Below are 10,150 nucleotides of genomic sequence, written 5' to 3'. Positions count from 1 at the left end.
TCCTGCTGCGTAGCCCTTCCTGTCTGCCCCTCACCCAACCAAAGCACACTGCAGCCTGAATTACATAAAATCATCATCAAGAAATGAGGTAGGGAAACATGCCTCCACTTGAGATGAGACTCCTCAGAAAACAAATTCCCTGAGGGAGAAACTCAGCTGTGAGAACTTCAGACGAGGCTTATTTAGGACTCCCAGGGGAGCAGAGACATTAGTCTGAAGGCCAAGCAATGGATAGTGTCCAAGTGCCACCATGATTGCTTCACCGTCGAGAGATGTTGCGGCCTGGCTTCACCCAGCTTGATCAGCAGTTCGTCAGGGCCCTGGCTCCCAGGCCACCCCCTCTAGCACATCACAAAACGGCCCAGCTCATTGTTTTGTTGAGTCCACCATGAAACAAAATTCTTTACAGAGACTTGATTAACCTTCTTAAAACTCATAAAAGTCAAAGTGCTTCAGCCGTGTGAATGTCTCCATGTTCTTATAGGTATTTGCGGTTGAGGGCATTTTTGCTGTCAGTTTTCAATTAGTAAAGAGACATGGCAAAAAGAAAAGGAGGGCCAGTTGGAATTCAGAAGCATTGCTTCTTCGAACCCTGTGAAAGACTGTGACACGTGAGTGCCTGGACCCAAGGAAGGGGGTGAGGTAAAGAGGAGATCTCCATCCTTTTCAAGTTCGAAGATCATGTCCACTGTATGACATGGATGCATGTCATACAATTATGTGACATAAGACGAGCCATTTTATTCTTGTCACAAACTGAAAATCTTGCTGATGCATGGCCGTATTTATTAGAACCATTTCTATTTCATGGCTTGTGTGTGGTCATGGACTGTATGTTATCCATAAATGATGGCAAGTTGACCCCAGTATGCCCTGGGTTCATTGAACAGTTCAGTAGCATCCAACAGAGCCATGACATTTTTGCCAGAGCTCTCTCCCCAAACCCCCTCCTCCCTTAATTGTAAAACCCATGTGCATTTTAGCAAAAATCTCATCCATCTGTTTCTGATTCATTTACACTTAACTCACCAAATCTCCTCTCAGGGCTGTCATGTCCCACAGGTTCTGCACTCGTGTGCCATGTCGAACAATTCTTCCCGGACTATCAAGAAGTCTGGTTTAGCCAAGTGATGACATGCTCCACTCCCCGGGCTTGAAGGAATGCAGTGAGCAGGGCACGGGTGAGAAGAAAGACGTTCCAAATTCCAAACCCTCAGGAGCTTCAGTCCACTGTGGGCTTGGCAAAATGTCTCCTCTCATTCACAGTGTCGGCTTGATTGAGCTGTTATTGTTATGATGTGCAAATGAAAACGTGTGTGTTTGAGAGAGAGAGAGAGAGAGAGAGAGAGTGTGTGTGTGTGTGTGTGGACATTGGCTGTGATTAAACATGTCTTGTGGCATTAATTCAGACTATGGGTGGGCTTCTTTTCTCTGTAATCAGACCAACTGGCTGACTTCGAGAGTGAGGAACTGGACTGAATTCCTCTTATGACTTCCACTGTGCTGCGTTTTATCCACCTGTCAACCAGGAGCAGAAAAATGAGAAGTAAGAGCTCTCAGAAACAGGAGGAAGAACTCTGGTTCTGGGAGTTTTCCCAGCATTCTCCTGTCCAGGCAGATTTATTCCCAGATGAGGCAAGGGCACACAGATGACCACAGGGTGGATCCACTCTCAGCACAGTAACAGAAGTCATCACCAGCACTGCAGCTGTGCTGGATACAGCATCATGCCAGTCCACCCAGAACCTTCCCAGATGGAAGCCATGAAAAAGACAGGACCACCTAAGGCTGCCCCACAGCCTGGGTAAGAGTTGCCATGTCAAATGGTAAATGCTCTCCCCTACCTGTTCCTCAGGAGACTGAGAGGCCATTGACATCTAAACTCTACCAAACACAAAACTTGCTTTAAAAACAAAGTCTATTGAAATCTTAGTTATTCGGCATTCTGCAACTTACAGTATGCAGGGCAATGGCTTCAATTGCTATCAATACTGTTTTCTGTTTAGGAAATTTTCTTTTCCTATAAACATAGATTATCTTATTTCTTCATAGTTTTTTAGTAAGTCATGTGCCACGTAGAAAATTGAACACAAAGTTACATTTGTGGAGTGATGTGGAATATTTGGACTTACATGTTAGAATTCCTAAGGAAAAGACTGCTAGAAATCAAGTGCAACACTGTCTGCTAACTTAATAAACAGATGCTGAGGTTAAATAAGGAAAACAATTTCCTTCTGGAAACAGTTCTCAACTGTGATGTGGTATAATGCTCGTGTATCACAATCAGTGGTGAGACGCATTGCAAGTGACCTGTTGCTAAAAATAGTTAAAGTACTGACGTCTGTGAATGATTCATTTTTAAATAAAACTTAGAAGTAGCCTTGAGGTTATCCCTAAGGTCATGTCACTTTAAATCACCACATTCCCAGATAAATTTTGTTGAGTTGGAGAGAAAGTGTTCGTGTTACCTCGAGGACCCCTGGAATCGAGAGACACAAGGGGTACACTCCTGGGAATGTGTCCTGTGTGTAAACATCATCCATCACGCATGCTGTGGCAGCAAACAGTTGGATATCACTCTGGTCACAGTCTCAGTACACGTCATGGTCAGAATTGTATGGCTCTTTGTTACTTGTTAATGTATAGGTATTCCATTCCACTGTTCTTTTTTAGCCCTGAACATTATGTAAAGCACACTTACACAGAGAAAGGAATATTCAAGAGTTTTAGTGGCCAAAGCAGTGTTCCTGCACAGCATGATCTTATAGTAAAGCAGACTTAATGAACAGCACTGCCATTAATTTCATTTTCCGCTCTCTATTTCTCTCTCCCTCCCTGACTCTGTGTGTGTGTGTGTGTGTGTGTGTGTGTGTGTGTGTGTGTGTGTCTGTGTGCACGTGGTTGATTGGTTGCTTAGTGTAGAAAAAGAGTTTCTGGTTCTGTGAACCAAAGGCACAACTGTGTCTAAGATCCACCCTAGATGGAGTGCTAATGATGTCAGTGTCATGGCTCTACGTTCAGTCTGGCTACTGAGATTATTCCACTTTATAATATGCCACAGCCATAGCCTGCGGGCCCTTAAGCCCCACCCCTATCCCACCCTTTAGCCTGTATCTCCCAAATACATGCTATGTTCACAATCTAGACCAAAAGATCAAACCTGACAATTGGTATGGATCACAGGGAACTGAATGCTACTCAAACTCTTACTTATAATCAAAAATACCTACTACCAACAAGATAAAGGAAAGCTCTCTGCAGTGGCATGTTAATAATTCCCAGGCTCTAGAGAGCTATGTAAATCCACATTGTAGACCCAGGTTATATTATGCACCCAGACGAGGAAAGGGATCATACAAGTTTTCCAGGCCATTTCATCTGTTTCTTCCTCCCGCAAGCACTCATCACCTCTGTTCTTTACTGCTGTCTGACTTGGATACAGAGGCTGTACTTTTAGATTTGGGCAAATCCTTGGGCAATATCCACTAGACAGTAGGAACTCTGAAATCTACTATTCCTCAAATACAGGGTAAGGTTGACTAAGAGTCCCAAATGTATCAATCAGCTATTTAATGTAAATTTTCCTTTGTCTTTCATGCCCCCTGTTCTTCCTTCTCATACTCAACTATCACCTTAACCATCAACTACCACTTCCTTCTCTCTCTCCCATGTTATTACCAGTTTTATGGTTTATCAGTCCACAGGCTTTCAGGTGCTAGTAGCAGAAATCCAACTGGCTAAAACATCAAAGAATTATGTTGACTGAAAACCCAGAGGTAGAGAGGTTCTGCTCATGATACATTCAGGGCTCCATTTTCTGTGAGCCTCTGCCCTCTTCCACCTGTTAGCGTTATCCTGAATCTCACCTCCCCTCCAACCATAAGATGTCAGCCAGCAGCAAGAGGTATGGAACACCCTCCCTTATTTATATCCCTTGAAAGAAGAAGCTGACTTTTGTCCCGCTCTCTTAAGGACAAGGGAAAACTTTCCTTGAGGTCTCCAGCAACTCTCTCCTATACGGGAATTAGGTCATATGCCAATTCACAAAGCATTCATTGACAAGTAGATTAGCTTCCTTTGATTGGCCAGGATTAATCGGGTCTCACTTCTGAAGATGGAAATGGGATAACTTCCCCCTAAATCATATGAACCAAACTGAGATATCATTGTGAATAAAGCAGAGGGTGGATGCTGAGTATAGGCAATCAACACAGCCCACTAGAGATATTCGGTATTTTCCATACTAAGTTCTGCATCCATTCCCTTTATCTGTTTAGATGATACATTGATGTAACTAATAAATGAGAATTAATTAATTGTGAAGCTCTACTCTCTTTTCTTTTGGGATTCAAGGAGAATCCAGAGAGCTTTGTTTGACCAGTGGACACCACATCTGAAAGGTATTGTGGTCCTTTCGGTTCATTCCCCTCCCATTGGGCAGCAGTTACATAATGAAGTAACAACCAAGCCTGAAGCTTGCCCGAACTTAAACTCCCTTCCTAGAGAAGTGGCCAACCCTACATTCCCATGTCGCAAGGCACTCAGGCCTCTGCATGCAAACTCCTCACTCCTGGTATTTCAAAGTGCTGGCCGTTCCTCAGATGGGGTAGGCAACTGGGCAGGGCACAGGTACATGGCTCACATTTTCCTGCTCGTGATAATCTTTCCATTGACTCAAGTAGCAGCTGCTTTATGGAGGGCCATGTTTGCTTACGATGACACAGACTATTTCCAAACTCTGAAGTGGTCATCTTCAGATTGGCCAGAGTGATATAATCTCTTTGGAATCAGACTTCTGTTGCCCTGACTGCCCTTATGATGCTAAAATAGGACCTAGGGTTGAAGAACCATTCATTAACATGTAGACATAGTCTCTTCTGAGCAAAAGAAGAAAGGAACCAAAATTGTTATCACTGATCCTTTGGCATTGGCTGGTCCAGGGTTGTCCTTACTCAGCAAATTCATTCCTATGTTCATATCCTGCAAGGTTCCAAAGCCCCTCCTCCCTCACCTCAGCATGGGCCCCTTTACAGGTTCAAGTCTGTCCTCTGAAACCCTCCTGCCTTATTCACAACTCTACCTTGACTACCCTAATCTACCACATCAGTCATCTCCAGCCCTCCTTCCTTTATTCTGCCAAAAAAAACCAAAAGTATATCAGTGCTACTATTCTTGGATTCCTGACTTTCATGTGAGCAAGTCCTAGTTCCAGCTCTGCTATTTCAATCTGAAATTATGTCCAGAGTACACTGGTTTGTACAACTGAAAATGCCACACGGAGCGAATATAAATGTGGCCTCCATCAGTTATTAACTATGTGAACTTAAGCACATTTTTTACCTCTCATCACTTAGTCATTCTGTATTTATCAAGGGTCACCTGTGTGACAAGCACTGTGCTAAGCTCTAAGACAGTTCCTGCATCTATACAAAGGAGCATAAATAATAAAACATATCTCATAGTGTTGTTGTAAGTGTTAAATGAGATAATACATGCCAGATGCATAGGAAACTTTCATCAATGGTGGCCAGTTTAGCTATGATCATTAATGAGAAAGCACCTGGTCCATCTGCAACTCCCTACAATATGATCCTTAGAAGGAATTCAGGAATTCCTCCATCTCTTCTGCATTCATTCCCATTTGTCACCCTTCCCGAATATCCTCCACCTATAGATTGGGCAGCTACTTAAAATGGGTCTGCTGGAGATGTCAACCCAACTGTGCCCCTACACATGGTGCTTGCTGCAGGCTAGGGTGGCTTGGCCTGCTCCTGATAGGAGACAGTCACAAGACACAAGGCTCAGCCAGTCCCAGGCTCAAATCTCCAGTGTGTGTCCCTGGTCTGCCCTGGAGTGTGAGTGGTACACCTGTGTAAAGGGCACATATGTCTTTAGCCGTAACTGTTGCATGGCTGTTATAAACCGTGAGGTCTGGTAACACCAACAACAGCTTATCTGGTTTCAAATGGACCACTTTCTTCCAGATTTCCAGATGCTCTTTTCTCTTTCTCTCTCTCGGCCCCGTTTTATCCCTATCTGCATTCTAAAGTGCGCCAGGTTGCTTACTGCAGCCTAACAATTTGAAATTAAGTTGAGTAAAACGTCAGAAGGGGAGAACCAGCTGAAAGTTTCTATTTAAGGAGAAACAGGAGTGGAAACTTACCACATGCCTTCCTGTGCCATGCGGTTCTCACAGACCATTCCTGGCACATGGAGAGACCAAAGGAAGGGGGCTCAATGAAGCCCAACTTACGGGAAAGAAATGGATGAAGGGGGCTGGCTTAACATCATCACAAATTTACAACTTATTTGAAGTTCCTTGAAGGAAAGGTGTACATTTGTCAGTATAGAAGATCTATTCCGTTAACAAAAAATAAACCATTAAAAGGGTCTGCTTACTAGAAACCACATATGATCTCTTGACTGCAAGGAAAATTCCCTTCTCCTGAGACAGAATCTGGGCAACACCAGCCCTGATTGAAGTGTTATTACTAAGAGAAAGAACTTGGGTAGTTGACTCTTCCTTGACTTATCTTTTCCTTTGTGAAACAGAAATAAAAATATAGCACCACCTCTAGCCCATCACAGTGTTTGAGAGACTTCTTTTGTGCTTCTTGAGAAAATTCTTAAGATGGCTGGTTAAATCAGCATAACCCTTGGAAGGAATTTCGTGGAGAATTCACCCAACTGGGAAGTTATTCTTCCTGTTAAATGATTGCTACTTATTGGCAGAGGGCCAATGGATGGCGACAAGAAATCAGGAGCTTGAGCATTTTTGCCTGGAGTGGTGGTGACATGAGGTAATCAGTGTCAGCAGCAGAGTTGGGAAGAACATCGTAAGATGTTGGGGGAAAAGGAGCAGGGATGGGGATTTGTGTTAAAGGGATGGGAGAATGTGATTTGCTTAATTCCACTGGGCTTCTCTGCTCCTTAAGATACACAGGGAAAATTAAGCCATCCAGTCAGTAATACACTGTTACGACAGCCCTAGGAAGAAACTAACACAGATTTTGGTGCCCAAAGTAGAGTGGCTTAAAAGAACAGAATTTGATTGTCTCACCTTTCTGGAGACTAAACATCTGAAATCAAGGTGTCAGCAGAGTGCTCTGCTCTCTCTGAAAGCTGTAAGGGATAAATTTTCCTTGCCTCTTCTTAGTTTTTTGTGCTGGGCATCAATCCTTGACATTTCTTGTAGCTGCATCACTCCAAGCTCTGCCTCTGCTATCACATGGTATTCACCCTGTGCGCCTGTGTCCAAATTTCCCTCTTCTTATGAGGACACCAGTCATCTTGGATGAGAGCCCTTTCTAATGACCTCATCTTAACTTGATTACATCTTCAAAGACTCTAATTCTAAATAAGATCACATTCACAGGTGCTGGGAGTTAGAACTTAAATTTTTTTTCTTTTTTTTTGGTGGGAGGGACACAATTCAATCCTCAATCAACCTCCCAGTAGACTATGCCATACGTCTTCTCATTGGCTACAGTTAGTAAGTGGCCACTGAGAGTGAACTTTGAAAGACTAACTTGCCAGTGAAAATGACACAAGCAGGCAATGAAAATGGATGCTGGAAGTAGAAGACCTCCAGCTCATGGGCAAGATCCCCTCTTTATTTACTCAACAGCTTTCCAAGCTCTCAAGAGACCCTGAGGAGCTCCAGGAGAAGTCAGGGACCTTTAGCTCTCCTTGAAACAGATGTAAAGTTGTGAAAAAGTGTTACAATGTATCAAGTGCTTTCATGGGACCCTGAATGCTTGATTCCCAGCAGGCAGTCTGATCTCTTGAACTCAAAACATTGAATTTCCCAAGACACCGGAGAGGCATAATCACAACTTTCAGATGTACAAATCATTCTGGCAACCGAGTTTCCAAGAAGCAAAGGGTTTAGGATTCTTCTTTGCTGAAGCAAATCTAAGTGATGACACAGAGGAGCATCAGGACGTTGTGTGTCTGTCATGGTCGAGGGGTACGTTTGTACCTCTTCTGGTCCGAGTTTCAGGTGCAATGGCAGCTCTGAGCTTGATTAATTCCTCTCCTCGAGCAGGGGCGAGCTTTATAGAGGCACTTTCAGCATCTGGCAACATGGATTTCATGACCACAAAGAAAAAATGAAATAATGCACATACCAAAACATAAACACATTGTAAAGTACATTCAGCCTCAGATTCCAAACCCAGTGACCCTGCATGAGTTAGCAAAGGGGAAGCCAGACTTCTGTCCCAGGGGGGAGAAACAAGGCCTCCAAACTGACAGCTGCTGTCATTCCAAAACAAGTCATTGCTTATAAATTAATATTCTTTGTGATAAATTATTAAATTACATGAAAACTCTATGATTGCCTGCTGCTGCCAGATTTGGTTTTGGTGTCAAAAGCCAGCATAGAATGTACTACAGAGAGAGCAAAATTAAAAACTGCTGGTCTTTTCTCACAAAATTCTTCTCCGAACTCTCAATTTCCCACTAACCTGTAATGCTAGTTCTGGCTTTGGATGCCCAGAAGTTCTTCTGGGACATTTATAATATATATGATTTTAGATTAGAGATATTTTGATCTGTTCTGAGAAAACTGCAGGTATGAATCACAGCTCGTGATTTACTTTTGATAATTATTATTTCAAAATCTAAAAGCAAAGAGGGACATAATTTATTTCATGAGTATCCCCTAGGTTCCAGGCTGTGTGCTTCTTGCTTTATATAGTTATCTCATTTGATCCTCACGAAGCCCTGAGTGGTCATCATTATACCCATTTTACAGATGAGAAAACTGATGCATGCTGAAGTTAAGTGATTTGCCTAAGTTGACACAGCAGTAAAATGAGGAGATCAGGTCCAGCATGAGGCATTTGATTCCAAAACTCATACTCTTTCCTTGATAGCACATAGGTTCCCACCACAGCTTCATAAAGGACTACATTTAGTACTAGTACTCAAAAAGGACAGTTTTCCAAGCTCTCACATTAATTCCTTGTACATTATCTTTCAAGTAGGCCTGTTTTAGAAAAAATAACATTAAAAATGAAAAAATTACTACCTTCCTTGATTCGTCTTCCCCTTCAGAACTGGATTTTCCTAATCTTCTCTATCTTATGTTCCTGGGGAAATCCAGTTGATTCCTGTGGGATGAGCAGAAATAAGAAACAACAGCACTGGCTTCTGATCCCAATTTCACTTCTCATTCGCTGTGTGTATTGCTAAATCTCAGCCCTCCCTTATACAAGGGGGATGATGCGACTTGCCCAGCCTATTTCATGGGTTGTCATAATGCTCAAATTATATAATGTCTGGGAAAGCATTTTGTAGCGCATAAACTCTGAATTGTGTAAGTAACGATTATGCCCTAGACTCTTCTCTGATAGTTCAACAAGGAGGAAGAATTTTAGAACACTAGTCCAGTGTTAGCTAGCGGCCTGCTGATAAGCAGGATGTCTGAAAACAACAACAATGACTGATTTTTAGCATTTGCTGATTTTCATGATGTAAATACTCCCAACGAGGACAATTTCAAGCTACCAACATGACATCACTGAGCATAGAGGTGGGGAGAGATGCTCTCGTGGCTAACACAAACCAGCTCTAGCATACCACTAGCTCTGACTAATTTTCAAAATAGCAGCACCTTTTAAAACACCTATTGTACTGGAGTCATCCTGTGAAATGCCCAAAGTATATCCACACCCCCTTCATGTGTTTCTCTCATGGAAACAAGACTGTGCCCCTAGCCTGAGACAGAAAGCCCAGACCCCCGTAAGCACCACACAGAGCCCAAACAATCTTACATTTGCTGTTTTGACCCATGTGAGGAGAGAGTATCTGCCTCACATAGAACTTATATATTGCCCAGGAAAAAAGTGTGCTCCAGGAAAATGTTATTGCTGCAAGCAGACATTGAGTCCCAAGAGCAAGAACTCGTGTCACTCACTCTTTTCCTGTTCACAGTGTAACAGTCAGCCTTAGATTTTACACATAGTGTGTAAAATTACACACATACAGTGGCTTACACAAGATTATTTCTCTCTCATGTAAAAGAAGACTGGAAATGCGTCAATCAGAGCTGACCTACAGCAAGGACCCACGTTTCTTCAAGTTCCCTTCTCCCCTGTCCTCATGGTCCAAAATGTCTGCTGGAGCTCCAGCCATAACATGTGAG

The sequence above is a fragment of the Lipotes vexillifer genome, unplaced genomic scaffold, assembly GCF_000442215.2.
Source record: "Lipotes vexillifer unplaced genomic scaffold, Lipotes_vexillifer_v1.1 scaffold457, whole genome shotgun sequence".
Lineage (NCBI taxonomy): Eukaryota > Metazoa > Chordata > Mammalia > Artiodactyla > Lipotidae > Lipotes > Lipotes vexillifer.
Note: the sequence above shows the minus strand (reverse complement) of the source record.